The sequence below is a fragment of the Pongo pygmaeus genome, chromosome 1 (assembly GCF_028885625.2).
Source record: "Pongo pygmaeus isolate AG05252 chromosome 1, NHGRI_mPonPyg2-v2.0_pri, whole genome shotgun sequence".
Classification (NCBI taxonomy): domain Eukaryota; kingdom Metazoa; phylum Chordata; class Mammalia; order Primates; family Hominidae; genus Pongo; species Pongo pygmaeus.
The window spans coordinates 146,073,552-146,087,606 of record NC_072373.2 but is presented as its reverse complement, the minus strand read 5'-3'; positions in this window follow the sequence as shown (position 1 = coordinate 146,087,606).

Below are 14,055 nucleotides of genomic sequence, written 5' to 3'. Positions count from 1 at the left end.
AATAGACACTATTGTTAAGGAGACAGGATTGATAAGACTGGATGATGGAAAAGGCAACATGCGGGAAAATATCTAAGGATATCTAAGGAAGGGTGATTTTCTAAGGAAGTATGTGAGATTCTGTGCTATTATCAATGTAGAATTTGAAATATGGAAGACAAATGTTTACTGTGTATTATTTAGGATTGTGTTCAGCAGCTGAAAATAACATGAAACCTAACCAACAGAAGCTTAAAAGGGGATTATGTATTTCAGAGATTCAACAATGTCATCAAAAACTAGGCTTCTCTATCTTTCTGATCGCCTATGTGGAGAAAGTGGCTCTTGTCCTTGTATCCAGGGAAAAAAAAGGTGGAAAGATAGGTAGGAAGGAGAAGTATCTACACCAGAAAATTGAAAAATTTTAAATAAATCCTTAGCTTACATCTTCTTGCTCAAATTGATCACATATTCACCCTGAGCTGTAAGGGAGCCACGGAAGCAACACTTTTTAAAAACAATATAAACCCAAACAAAATTGTGCTTATGTTGATAAGGAGGAGGAGAAAAAATGGACTTTGGGAAAGCAACTGGCAGTGTCTTCAGTCTTGAGCTTTTAAAATTCATTGTTTGCCCTGGTACTGAGTTATTTTTAGAACACAAATCACTCATTCCTCTGTACAATCCTTCAGTAGCTCCCTTTCACTGTCAGGATAAAATAAAAACACATTAGGATAGGTTACAAGCCCCCTTTAATCCAGTTATTTTCTACTTCAGCATCTATATCTTTTCCCATTTCCCCATAACGATCCTCCCATATTGGAGTATTTACATTTCCCTGATTGTTGTGACCACACTCACATTTCACTGCCTCTGTATAGGCTCAAATGCATGTTCTGCTTCACATGTTTGTCCCCATCTCTCAAGCCCTCTGGCCAACTTCCACTTCCACTTCGATGTTCAAGTGTAGCAATCCTTTTTCTGAGTAGTTTTTCCCAAAGTCAGAGTTAAATACCCTCTCTCTCAGTGATTTCACAAAAACCATTGTGTGCTTATAACACTGTGCATTAGAAACACACACTACATTAGATAGAGTTTGCTTATCTGCCTCTTCTCTTAGACTGAACTGGCAGATCATACAAGCTCAGGAAATGTTGCTAAATGAATGAATGAGGTCAACTCTATCACATGATACTTCTAGTAACATTATCTTAAAATATAGAAAGCAAATATTGGGAAAATTACAAAGAAAAATCAACTAATCCATCATCCTCTAGTGGGAGATTTTATTACCCACCATCATTATTTGCTAGATTAAGTATCCAAAAATCGGTAAGCTTATACAACACTTGAGCATGATTAACAAATTTAACTTAATAGACATATATGAAACACAATAAAATAACTGCAGAACACACATTCTTTTCATTCATGCTGACTTGTGACAAGTATAAGATTTGACCATTTAACTTGGTCATAGAGCATGTCTAAACAAATTCGAAGAATGAGATAACACAGGAAATGTACTCTGACAACAATAGTAGAAATTAGTAACAAAATCTAACTAAAAAATCTCTTACAGCTGTAGGTTTTCATTAGGAATGTGATACATTTTGAGTTAATTTTTGTATTTTGCATGAGGCATGGATCAAAGTTCTTTTTAAAAGATGGATATCCACTGTTACAGCAGTTTGTTTCAAAGATTTTCCTTTCTTCACTCAAAATGTACCTTTGAAACTTTTGCACCTTTGTCAAGAATCAACTGAAAGTACATGTATGGGTCTATTTCTGACTACGTGTCTGTCTTTACACCAAAATCATACTATCTTAATTAGTGAAGCTTTATCATAAGTCTTTAAATCAGGCAGTGTATATGTTACAACTTGCTTTTTCTTTTTCAAAGTTGTGTTAGCTATTCTTTCTAAATCCTTTGCATTTCCATGTGAATTTTAGAATCAGCTTGTCAATGAAAAAAAAAGGTGATGTAATTTTACTTGGGAATCCATTGAATCTGTAGATAAATTTTAGGAAGAAGTGACATCATAACAAAATTGAGTCTTCTGATGCATGAACATGGCTTATCACTTCATTAACTTAGCTCTTCCTTAACTTTTTTTTTTTTTTTTTGAGACGGAGTCTCACTCTGTCGCCAGGCTGGAATGCAACGGTGCGATCTTGGCTCACTGCAACCTCCCCCTCCAGGGTTCAAGCAATTCTCCTGCCTCAGCCTCCCGAGTAACTGGGATTACAGGCATGTGCCACCATGCCCAACTAATTTTTGTATTTTTAGTAGAGATGGGGTTTCACCATGTTGGCCAGGCTGGCCTCGAACTCCTGACCTCAGGTGATCCACCCACCTTGGCCTCCCAAAGTTCTGGGATTACAGGCGTGAGGCACCACGCCACCATGTTAACTTCTCACAGCAATATTTTATAGTTTTACCTTTACAGGTCTTGAACCTCTTTTGTCACATTTATTCCTAAGTATTTAATATACTTGATGCTACTGTAAGTTGAACTTTAAAAATTTTAATGAACAGACTAGAACTTTCAGTAAAATGTTAAATAGAAGTGATGAAAGCAATCACTCTTATCATATTTCTGATCTCAGGAAGAAAGAATTTGATGTTTCAACACTTGTTAGCCTAAGGGTTTAGGTAGATGTCATACATTTGGATGAAGAAGTTCCCTTCTATTCCTAGATGAAAGTTGTTTTAAAATTAGAAATGAAATTGGATTTTGTGAAATGATTTTCTGCATCTATTGAGATGATTATGATTTCAATATTTTACTCTGTTAATATGGTAAATTATAATACACTGATTGCTTTTCAAATGTTAAGATAATCTTGAATTTCTGATACAAGCCCCACTTGGCAATCATGTATCATCCCTTTTATATGTTATTGGATTTGATGTGTTACCATTTCATTTAGAATTTTTGCATGTATGCTAGTAATTGATACTGGTTTGTAGATTTCTTTTCTTTTTTTTTTTTTTTTTTTTTGCGACAGAGTCTCACTCTTGTCGCCCAGACTGGAGTCCAATGGTGCGATCTTGGCTCACTGCAACCTCCGCCTCCCGGGTTCAAGCGATTCTCCTGCCTCAGCCTCCTGAGTAGTTGGGATTACAGGTGCCTGCCACCATGCCTGGCTAATTTTTTTTTTTGTATTTTAGTAGAGACGGGGTTTTGCCTGTTGGCCAGGCTGGTCTTGAACTCCTGACCTCAGGTGATCCACCTGCCTTGTCTTCCCAAAGTGCTGGGATTACAGGCTTGAGCCACTGTGCCCAGCCTGTAGATTTCTTTCTTGTAACATCTTTGTCTGGTGTTGGTAACAGAGTAATGCTGGTCCCATAGCATAAGTTAAGATGTATATCCCCATCTTTAATTTTGGGGAAGACTTTGTGTAGAATTGGTATTATTTTCTTCTTAAATATTTGGTAGAATTCACTAGTGAAACTATCTGTACTTGGAGTTTGTGCACCAGTGCTAAGCAAAAATTTGTTAGATATGACAGCAAAATCATGATCCAAAAAAGAAAAAAAATGATAAATTGAATTTCATTAAAATTAAGAACTTCTGTTCTTTGACGGACAGTATTAGTAGAATGAAAGACAAACCACAGATTGAACGAATATATTTGCAAATAACATCTGATAAAATAACTGTATTCAGAATAAAGAACTCTCAAAATGCAATAATTAAAATAGAGAACCCAATAAAAGTGGGCAAAATGTTTGAATAGATATATCACCAAAAAAAGATACATGGATGGCAAGTAGGCACAGAAAAAGATGCTCAATATTACTATCATTTGCTAAACGTAAATTATTACCATAATAGAATACTATTACACATTTGTTAGAATACACAAAATTAAAAATTAAAAGGATTGATTATACTAAAGTACTGGTGAGAGTGTGGAACAATTGGAACCCTCATACTGTTGGGAATGTAAAATGTTACACTATCTTAGGAAAACCGCTTGGCAATTTCTTTGAAAATTAAACATTTGTGTCTCACATGATCCAGCCATTCTACTCCTAGGATTCACCCAAGTTAAATGAAAGCATAAAATCATACAAAGACCTGTACGTGAATATTCACAGTAGCTTTACTGTAATAGCCAAAATTGGAAATATTGTAAATATTGATCAACAGGTGAATGTGTACACATAGCCACACAATGAAATACTACTCAACAATAAAAACCAGTGAACTCTTGATACGTGAAACAACATGCATTAATCTAAAAATAATTATGCGGAGTGAAAGAAGCCATACCAAATAAGAATACATACTGCTTGAGCCCATCATTTAAATTCAATGAAATGCAAACTAAACTATAGTGACAGAAAGCAGGCACATCATTGACTAGGACTTGGTGGGCAAGGAGGGGCATGAGGGAAAGATTACAAAGGAGCAAGAGGAAACTTTTTAAGGTGATGAATATATTCATTATTGTAATTGTACTGATGGCTTTGTGTGTACATAAATTTTAAAAATTATTGCACACTTAAATATGTCAATTATCTTTAATAAAGCTGATAAAATATTAAATACATCAGAAATACTAGAAAGGAAATAAAAAGTCTAACCATATGTGATGGTTAATTTCAGATGTCAACTCGACTGGACTGAGGGATGCTTCTGAATGTGTCTGTGAGGGTGTTTCCAGAAGAGATTAACCTGTGAGTCAGTGGACTGACAGAAGAAGACCCACTCTCAATGTGGGAAGGCACCATACAATCGGTTGGGGGCCTAGGGATGAGAAAAAACGGGAAAAAAGAGGTGATTGGTGATTCTCTCTGTCTCCCTCCCTCTTCTCTCTTTCCCTCCATCCCTTTCTCCTCCCCGCACATTCCTTTCCTGGAGCAGGATACTTGTTCTCCTTCTGCCTTTGGACACGAGACTCCAAGTTTTTCAGCTTTTGGACTCAGCAACTTGCACCAGAGGTTTCCCAGGGCTCTGGTGCCTGACTGGGAAGGTGGACTGTCAGCTTCCCTGGTTCTGAGGTTCCTGAACATGGACTGAGCCACTACTGGATTCTCTTCTCCTTGGTGATACCATGAGCCAATTTCCCTTAATAAATCCCCTTCCATATATCCTACTGGTTCTGTTTCTCTTAGAGAACACTGATTAATACACCATGAATGGGGAGAAGATAATTGCCACATATATAGGCTAGAAAAAGTTAGGATTTAGCAAATATGCAGAGCCCCTAGGAATCAGTAAGAAAAATGTTAACAACTCAATACAGAAGTGGATAAAAGTAATGGAGAGAAATGTCACATAAGTGGCTCTCAAACATATAAAATTTTATACAAATTTTTTTCAGCATGCAAATTAAAACCACTTTTCAGATTGGTTAAACTAGACTTTTGGAAACACTGGTTTTACTGGTTATGGTTCTGGAATGAGACAGATCTGGGTTGAAATGAAGTATATATAGTTCTTGATTTCCTAGGTATAAAAATTTGGGCAAGTTATATTACCTGTATCTGTCTGATCTTCATTTTGTGAAATGGGACTATAACAGTTCTTTAAATATATTACTTCATATAATTCACAAAACAGTCAATTGTGTGAATTATGTGAAGAAATATATTTAAAGGGTTTTAGTGCAGAGCCTGGTAGATAAGATAAGCTTTTGTAAATTTTAGTTACAATTACAATTGTTGGTGGTGATGGTTGTGATTTTGTAGCCCAGAGGTCAGCTGGGGCCATTCAGCTACTTAGCTCTACAAAAAGTTGATTCAAATCCCAATTACATGGATTTTATATCCAAAACCTTCCCCATGATTTTATACACACCTCTTATAGGTTTATATTTTAATATACAGGTCATATATTTTCTGAGACACTCTGGTTTTCTGATTTCCTGTCTGTCAAGAGTTTTTGGTCTTTGTTCAATAATATCTTACGGCTATTCATTTCTCTGTCATAATTTTAAGTCAAAGGCGAAAATGCCCTTTATAATTTATCATTTCCTTCAGAGTAACCACAAAGATGGGCCGTTGCTCGTAGCAAAACTTTAATTGAAGATTTGGGGGCTACCTTAAGTGATACATAGGAAACAACTCAGAATCACTTGTTAGGTCCTTTGTCTGCAATAGCTGCTCCTGACTCCTTCAATCTTGCTAATTTTCCCTATTTCCCTTTCCAGATTACTCTTAATTTTGAATTCTCCTTGAATTAAATAGAGCAATTCAGCTCTCTAGCCACTCCTACACCTGCATAGTTACTGATAAAACAAATGTCTTTTATTTACCAAGAGTCATTGTTTCTTAGAGAATAAATGTGGTTATAAGTAGTATATAATAAAATGTTTGGAAATAAAGAAGTAAAAATCACCTTAATGTTCTGTAGTGGTTCTGCCATATCCAACAGATAGTATTTAAATAGCAACTTCAACTTATAGGTCAGAAAAACTAAGAAATTATATTTGAATTCATTCTCTTTAATTAGACCCTGAATAATTATTTAACATAATTTTTAAAAGAAATTAAACTTGAGTTTCCTTCTTTATCCTTTCTGTGTTTCCAAATAATCATGAGTTATAATGGTAAGACCCTCTAACACATCTGTCTGAAGTTCAGTGAAACACTGGCTTGGGAATCTAGAGCCTTGGTTTCAGTCCTGTTTTTTTCTCAGATGATTTAACAAATCCACTTAACCTAACTCTCTGTTTTCTCTATTTTCAAAATGGAGTGGAGAGCATTCATTTTCTACTGCTGCTGTAACAAATTACTATAAAGTTTGTGGCTTAAAACAACACAAAATCATCTTATAGTTCAGAAGGTTAGAAGCCTAACATAGGTCTCACTGGGCTAAAATCAAGATGTGAGAAGGGTTGTGTCCCTTTCTGGAGACTAGAGGAGAATTGGTTTCCCTGTTCTTTCTAGCTCCTAGAGGCTGCCCATCTTCCACAATTCTTGGCCCCCTTCCTCCATCTTCAAAGCCAGCAATGGCATTGAGTCCTTCTTACATCTCATCACTCTGACCTCCTCTTCAGCCTCTCTCTTCCACTTTTAAGGACCCTTGTGATTACAGTGGGTGCACAGGGATACTCCAGGATAATCTCCCTATTTTCACATGAACTAATTAGAAAAAATTTAATTTTCCTTTTTCATGCAAGGTACCACATTCACAAACTGTAGGAATTAGGACATGGACATCTTTGGGAGAGGCATTATTCTGCCTACCACATCAGGTTGACAGAATATTTCTAGTATATTTAATCCAAAATGTCTATGACTTTATAATAAAGTTCACCACATTTTTTTTTAAGGGATACTCCAAACAACTCTACTGAGAAGAAATATTTGTCTTTACTAACACTGTTAAATAAATCCTCTGTAGTGGACATTGTTGTGTGTGTTTTTTGTTTATGTTTGTTTTTTTTTTCCCTAAGTGTTCAACTTCTATTCCATCTTCTTTGGTAATGAAAAATTTCTGCTCTACCACTGATGAGTCTCATGGGACTGCTAATCATTTGCCTTGCTCTGGGTAAGAAGCAGAAACATAAACCAAGGTAGGCCAATTGAACTGTTTCCTTAAAAGGTGAATTGTGGGAAAAGGAACAAAACTGAATAGACTTTGTTTTTGTTTGCATTCCATTGGCTACATTAGGGGAAAATGTCAGGCAGCAACTGCTATTTCAACTTTTTGGAGGTGCCTAGTTCCTGAGTGTGCCAAGCCTGGTTCTTTAGTTTTTGCATTCCCTTCTATATGCAGCTATGTATTCGTCCAATAAATTTGTTTTGCTTATATTAGTTAGAGTCCATTTCTAGCACTCAGTCAGTCAAATTAATATTCCTCTTTCTTTCTTTACTTTTATGACTGTGTTTCCTTGTTCTCTCCGAACTTGTCTGACCACTACTGGCTCCTACTATACCAGACTCCATTTCTTCTCTGTTCCATAGCTACCTATTCTTAGCTGCCTTTTTTCTCTATATTTTCTATTCCATTCATAGTTGTGGCTTTGACTCTCATCTTTATACTAAATTCACAACTCATATGTCTTTTAAAATTTATTTTGTATTTCAATATGTTTGCAGGGAGCAGGTGGTGTTTAGTTGCATGAATAAGTTCTTTAGTGGTGATTTCTGAGATTTTGGTGCATCCATCACCCGAGCAGTGTACACTGTACAAAATGTGTAGTGTTTTTTTTGGTTTTGTTTTTGTTTTTTGTTTTGTTGAGATGGAGTCTCACTCTGTCGCCAGGCTGGAATGCTGTGGCGCGATCTTGGCTCACTGAAACCTCTGGCTCCCTGGTTCAAGCTATTCTCCTGCTTCAGCTTCCTGAGTAGCTGGGATTACAGGCACATGCCACCACGCCCAGCTAATTTTTGTATTTTTAGTAGAGATGGAGTTTCACTATGTTGGCCAGGATGGTCTTGATCTCCTGACCTCATGATCCACCCGCCTTGGCCTCCCAAAGTGCTGGGATGACAGGCATGAGCCACCACGCCCAGCCCCCAATGTGTAATCTTTTATCCCTCACCCGCTCCCACCCTTTCCCCCTACTCCCCAAAGTCTAATGTATCATTCTTATGCATTTGTGTCCTCATGGCTTAGCTCCCACTTATAAGTGAGAACAAATTATGTTTGGTTTTCTATTCCTGAGTTACTTCACTTGGAATAATAGTCTCCAATTCCATCCAGGTTGCTGCAAATGCCATTATTTCATTCATTTTTATGGCTGAGTAGTATTTCATGGTATATATATCCCATATTTTCTTTATCCACTTGTTGATTGATGCGCATCTGGGATGATTTCATATTTTTGCAATTGTAAATTGTGCTGCTATAAACATGCAAGTGCAAGTATCTTTTTCATATAATGATTTCTTTTCCTCTGGGTAGATACCTAGTAGTGGAATTGCTGGATCAAACAGTAGATCTACTTTTGTGTGTGTGTGTATACATATATATATATATATATATATATATATATATATGTATACACACACACACAAAGACCCTATAGCTTTTACTTCAGAACTTCAGCTGTGAGATAAATACAAATTCCTTGGGTTGCAAAAAAAAAAAAAAAAACCAAAAAACACCTGTTAGATCCAAACAGTGGTTTAGTTCTTGAAGGAATCTCCACACTGTTTTCCATAGTGGTTGTTTTAGTTTACATTCCCATCAATAGTGTAAAAGTGTTCCCTTTCACCATATCCATGCCAACATCTATTTCTTTTTATTTTTTGATTATGGCCATTCTTGCAGGAGGGGTAAGGTGGTATTGCATTGTGGTTTTGATTTGCATTTCTCTGATAATTAGTGATGTTGAGCACTTTTACATATGCTTGTTGGCCATTTGTATATATTCTTTTAAGAATTGTCTATTCATGTCCTTTGCCCACTTTTTGATGGGGTTGTTTTTTCTTGCTGATTTGTTAGAGTTCTTCATAGATTCTGGGTATTAGTCCTTTGTTGGATGTATAGACTGTGAAGACTTTTTCCCACACTGTGGGTTGTCTGTTAACTATGCCGATTATTTCTTTTGCTAAGCCAACTGAATTATACAACGCCTTTTAAAAAAATCCTTTTTACTAACCTTATTATGACTTACATAGAACATTTACAACATGCTTAGACTTTCTGTTTTGTCCTAAATATCCCTTTTTCTTGAACAACCCATTTTACTGTAGGACAAAAATTTACCAAACAGGATTCTTTCTAGTATAAAATGACTTTCCTTTTTACCTTTTGTATCAAAAGCACCTCTTTATATTTTCAACCTTTTTACATTTCTTATTTTTTGGTTCCTTTTATCTTGTTTTATACATAACCCTTAAATAAGCTTTCAGTTAGACAAATATATTTACCTTTTAATAAGAACATTAAAAATTTTTTTCCTATAATTTTTAATTGGAAATTACCCAGATATTTAATATTTATTAATAACATTAGATCCTAAATTATATAACATGTTTGTTTACAGGCATTTATTTATTCCATTACATTTACCTGATCGATTGATTTATTAAATAATTTACCTAGATTATTTACAAAAACTGTGATGGCCATTCTTTATTTCCCTGTTAACTATTTTTATAGCTGTGAATTTTAGGTGTTTACTTAAGTAAGAAACTTAAGGTTAAATATAAGGGTGTTTTTACCAATAACTTGGGATTTAGCTGTTTTCACTAAACCAAGAATATTCCACGCCTTACTTGTCAAAAATTATGCAAGCAAAGATCATTTTGTCTTGAGCTGGATTTTTTAGTTTTATAACCCTTATGGCTTATAGTATGCTGCCAAAGTAAGCACAAAACCACTTGATCAAAAATGCTATAGTTTTATAACCCCTATGGCTTATAGTATTCTGCAGGAGTGAGCACAAAACCAGTTGATCAAAAATGCTAACAATTTTCAAGACATCTCTAATATTATTTTACCAATAATTTTAAAGTCAGATTATTTTATTAAAAATTTTACTTAAATCACATTAACTTGAAAAAGCATTTGACTAGTCTTTTGATTATCCGATTTAAGTGCTTTTATATTTTAGCCAATTAGCTAGAGCTGTTTTATATATTTTTAGTACTGAAACATTGTGTACACAACACATAAATACATAGACATATTTGTGCATGCCAATAGAAATACATCTTATAGATATGTAAGACCTTTTTCTTGTTTTTTTTCCTATCTTAGGCTTTTAAATTCTTGATAACCTGTTTCACTATTCAGGCAGTTGTCAGCTAAGTGGCCTTAAATTTGCATATTAAAGGAAACAACTCTTAGGGGAAAATCAGATAGCAAAATTTACATCTCAAGGTACTGAGAGAGAAAGTCTGGTGTGCTAGAGGGAAGTTAAAACAGATTTAATTGCCAATTAAACAAAAAATTATAGAAATTATAAGGACCTTTTAAATACACACACACATACCTATATACATATATATATACATACACACACACACACACACACACACAGATCCTATAGCTTTTACTTCAGAACTTCAGCCGTAAGATAAATACAAATTCCTTGGGTTGAAAAAAAAAAAAAAAAAAAAACACCTGTTAGATCCAAACAGTGGTTTTTATCTCAGTGGAAAAGTAACAGCAGATTTAAAGTAGGAAAAAACGAAAATAGAAAAACAAGAGAACTTAGGAACTCTGTCGTTTGCAGGTCGACCTTAAGGCTTTTTTTCCTTAATGTAACTGCACACAAAGACCATATTACTTCCATTTTACACAAACTCTGGCAAGTAGAGGCACCATAAAACCTAGAGTGCTTGAAGGGGGGCTATTCTCCTTGTTTTCTCCTCACTCTTAGATTATTTGTTTCCCACACTTTTTTTTTTTTTTAAAGGAGGAATTGAGCTGTGGCCTAGGGCTTTTGTGGAGTGGATTGAAGTGTTTGCTGCTTGCGGGCAGGACTCTACAGTGGGTCACCACTGAGTCGTTGCCACTGTCTTCTGTGTCTCAGTTTTTCTCTCTGGAGATCTAAGCCCCTCCAGATGGGCTCAAAGTATGGAGTGATCAGCTCCTATATGTGCTTCCTGGACAAGCCTTTTTAAAACTAATTTTGTTCGGGGTTCCCTGTAGGGCTGCTGCACCCCAGACACTCCCATGAGGCCCCTGGCCACCCAGGGGTGCCTTTCAGGTGGGAGGAGCAAATACCCTTTCTCTTCGGAGCTGAAGAAACGCAGTCTCTCATTTACCTATGAAAACAACAATTCAGTTCCTCACTCAAATGTGCACCAACAAGCCAAATTGAGATTAATTTTGGGAGAAAAGCAATGGAGAAGACCCTTTGAATGCTAGAATTAAATTAGGATCTGAGCTAGAATTAGGATCCTTAAACAACTTCCTAGGAGAAAAAAAACCAGCTCAGCATAAATCAAGGACCCTCAACCAAAGGGAGCTGCAGGCTCAGGAGGACACATGAGCTCCACCAGAGGAGAAGCTCAAAGTCAGGGAGGCTTCAATGGGCCCCTGCTGGTACCTTCGCACTGAGTTTGGGCAACTCCTGTGAGGTCCTGAGTCTTCTCTGAGGCCCAACATGTTTGGGTGCCAAAATATTGTTAATGAAAATAGTCAAACTGTACAATATTTTGAAGAGATTTATTCTGAGCCAAATGTGAGTGACCATGGCCTATGACACAGCCCTCAGGAGGCCCTGAGAACATATGACCCACAACTCATGTATTGCTCTAACGTTATATTTTCCTGCTGTTCATCATCCCTGTATAGAAGTCCCACTACCAACTCAAACTCAATATGACCCAAGTTACATGTCTCTCACTAATTTAAAAAACAGTTTTTTTTCCCTTTTGTTCCTGATCTCATTAACCACTCACTCAGGATAGAAAATTGATTGAGAGCTCTAAGTTTTTCTTTTCACTATATTGGGCATCTGCTGTTTTTGTCTACTCCATATGATGGTTTCTTCTAGAAAATTATACTTGTTTCATGTCAACCATGGGGTCCTCTCTTCATAGGAATGTGAATGTTACCTATACAGAACCAATATGTGTAATATACAGGTTGGATCCCTAATCCAAAAATCAAAAATGCTCCAAAAGCCAAACTTTTTGAGCACCAACATGATGCCATGAGTGGAAAATCCCATACCTGACCTCATGTGACAGGTTGAAGTCAAAATGCAGTTAAAAACTTTGTTTCATGCACAAAATGATTTAAAATATTGTGTAAAATTACCTTCAGGATGTGTATAAGGAATACATGAAATGTAAATGAATTTTGTGTTTGCACTTGGATCCCATCCTCAAGATGTCTCATTATGTATATGCAAATAATCCAGAATCCAAAATCTGAAAACATTTTTGGTCTTAAGCATTTTGGATAAGGGATATTCACCTAACTTTATACTATACGGATGCTGGGAAGGAAAAGGCATTATTGTTTAGATTGTTAAGCTGGGAGGATGTAAACTTGTCATGTGGAGAGAGCCTGTTTGGCAGAATACAGTCAAATATAAGAACAGAATAAGGATTAATATGTAGAGATATCCATCCTTGGATCTATCTAATCCTAAAACCATGTCCAACCTAAATTTTCTAGCTCTGTGACCTAGTAAGTTCTGCTTATTTTTTCTTATGCTAGTTTGAATTGGGCTTCTATCACTTGTATTATGCTAAAGAGTCTTAACACTTACCAAATTCTATAGATCTTAACATTCAAGTATTTGACATGCATCCTTTCTTTTTTCTTCCACTGCTGATATACTATTGAATGACTTCCTGTCATTCTTCTACTACAATAGTCATCTTGCTGCCAACCTATTGTTTCTCCAACATATCCATCACATTACTATTAAAGTTACCTTTTTAATAAAATGTGGGATTATATTACTTATCTCTTTAAATATCTTCAAGTTCTCTATTGCATAATAAACAAAGCCTATATTTCTTAAGTGGAATTTAAAGTTTTCCCAAATAAATACAATCTGATCTGAACCTACTATTTATTCATTTATTCACTCATTCAGCAAATATTTATTGAGTACCTACTATATACGAGGCATAATGCTGGATATAGTAGATACAGTGATGACAAAATCAAAATTCCTCCATATATAGCTTACATTCCAGTGGGAAAGTTGCAACTCTTACTACATCTTTCCATAACATCTGGTCTAGTATGACCTGGGGATAATTTCCATGGAAGCCTCTGCTCAAGCTGTTCTTAGTTCTCAATGATCTTCCCCATCTGTCAAACATCAAAATTCAATGCTAAATTATCTATGATTTAATGGCACTTACTTTTATGTTTCCTAATTGTTTACATTTATGCTATAGTACAAATTTATCTTATATAATTACCGATTTATTTATTCATCTTGCCTTACACAAAAACTTCTTGAGGACAAGGAACTGATTTTATTCATTTTTGTCCCTTTCATAATACTTTGCATAAATACAAACTCATTATTATTCTATTTGTTGTAATCAAATGTGTTGAATGATTGTTGTTGAAACATAAACATGAGAAAATAGAATGTTATTGAGGATTGGGGGACAGAGTTATAGTTACTGAGTGCCTATCATATAACAAAAGTTATCCTAGGTGTTTTTCATAGACTATATGATTT